Raw genomic sequence first — 2044 nt, forward strand, 5'->3', positions numbered from 1 at the left:
GCCAGTACTACACTATTTTGATTACTGCAGATTTGCAGTAAGTTTTGAAATTGGGAAACGTGAATCCTCTAACTTTGTTCTTCTGTTTCAAGACTGCTTGGGCTATTCTGGGTCCCTTGCAATTCCATAAGAATTTTAGGACTGGCTTTTCCATTTCTGCAAAAAATAATAACAATAATAATAATAAACTCCATTGGGTTTTGATAAGGATTGTATTTAATCAGAAGACGGTTTGGGAGTTCTTCTGTTTCAAGACTGCTTGGGCTATTCTGGGTCCCTTGCAATTCCATAAGAATTTTAGGACTGGCTTTTCCATTTCTGCAAAAAATAATAATAATAATAATAAACTCCATTGGGTTTTGATAAGGATTGTATTTAATCAGAAGACGGTTTGGGAGAATATTTCTTCTTAAGAATATTAAGCCTCCCAATCCATGAATGCAGGATGTCTTTCCACTTATTTAGGTCTTTAATTTTTTCAGCAATATTGCATAGTAGGAAGTGACATTTAAGTTGACAGAATGTGTGGAGTGAGAAGGGAAGGGAGTGACCTGGTGTGGCATCTGGCCTCAGGGTTCAGGTGTCTGACATAGTGGCTGGTATGGCGCTCCATGGTGGGAAACCAGGGCAGAGACTACAAGGAGGAAACATTGTTGAATTGAGTTTAGATGTATCCAGACTCAGTGCCTATGAGATATTTAACTCAGAGGGTTAATAATCCTCTTAAAACATGCTTACTTCAGCAAGAGTGGATGTTTTGTACTAAACATGACTTTTCAAAACTGAGAGCTCTTTTTCAGATTTCTTTGTCATCAAAGAAAGAATATGTTTGGTATAGTTTTTGCATTGTGTATTTTATTGCATTTTTTGTATTGTGTCTTTACCATATCAATAGGCTATTACACACTTACCTCAAGCAATTAGAATCTCATTTAAAACAATAAATGCGATGGGCCACCGGCCTGAGGAGCAGGGGTGGGAGCTTCGAGACTAGGGCAGCGCAAAAGCCGTGTGGGTAACAGGCTCTTGGTGCTCCAGCCAGTTGTCAGGGCTGTGCCTCTGAGGTGGGAGAGCCAAGTTCAGGACATTGGTCCACCAGAGACCTCCCAGCTCCATGTAATAGCAAATGGCGAAAATCTCCCAGAGATCTCCATCTCAACTCCAAGACCCAGCTCCACTCAACGACCAAACAAACAGTGATGAACAACACAATAAATGAAATTAAAAATTCTCTAGAAGGGATCAATAGCAGAATAACTGAGGCAGAAGAACGGATAAGTGACCTGGAAGATAAAATAGTGGAAATAACTACTGCAGAGCGCAATAAAGAAAAAAGAATGAAAAGAATTGAGGACAGTCTCAGAAACCTCTGGGACAACATTAAACGCACGAACATTCGAATTAAAGGGGTCCCAGAAGAAGAAGAGAAAAAGAAAAGGACTAAGAATATATTTGAAGAGATTATAGTTGAAAACTTCCCTAATATGGGAAAGGAAATAGTTAATTAAGTCCAGGAAGCACAGAGAGGCTGATACAGGATAAATCCAAGGAGAAACATGCCAAGACACATATTAATCAAACTATCAAAAATTAAATACAAAGAAAAAATATTAAAAGCAGCAAGAGAAAAACGAAAATCTCCCAGAGATCTCCATCTCAACTCCAAGACCCAGCTCCACTCAACGACCAGCAAGCTCCAGTGCTGCACACACTATGCCAAACAACTAGCAAGACAGGAACACACCCTCTCCCATTAGCAGAGAGGCTGCCTAAAATCATAATAAGGCCACAGACACCTCAAAACACACCACCAGATGTGGACCTGCCCACCAGAAAGACAAGATCCAGCCTCATCCACCAGAACACAGGCACTAGTCCCCTCCACCAGGAAGCCTACACAACCCACTGAACCAACCTTAGCCACTGGGGCAGACACTAAAAACAATGGGAACTATGAACCTGAAGCCTGCGAAAAGGAGACCCCAAACACAGTAAGTTAAGCAAAACGGGAAGACAGAGAAACACACAGCAGATGAAGGAGCAA

This window comes from Physeter macrocephalus, chromosome 12 (genome assembly GCF_002837175.3).
Source record: "Physeter macrocephalus isolate SW-GA chromosome 12, ASM283717v5, whole genome shotgun sequence".
Classification (NCBI taxonomy): Eukaryota; Metazoa; Chordata; class Mammalia; order Artiodactyla; family Physeteridae; genus Physeter; species Physeter macrocephalus.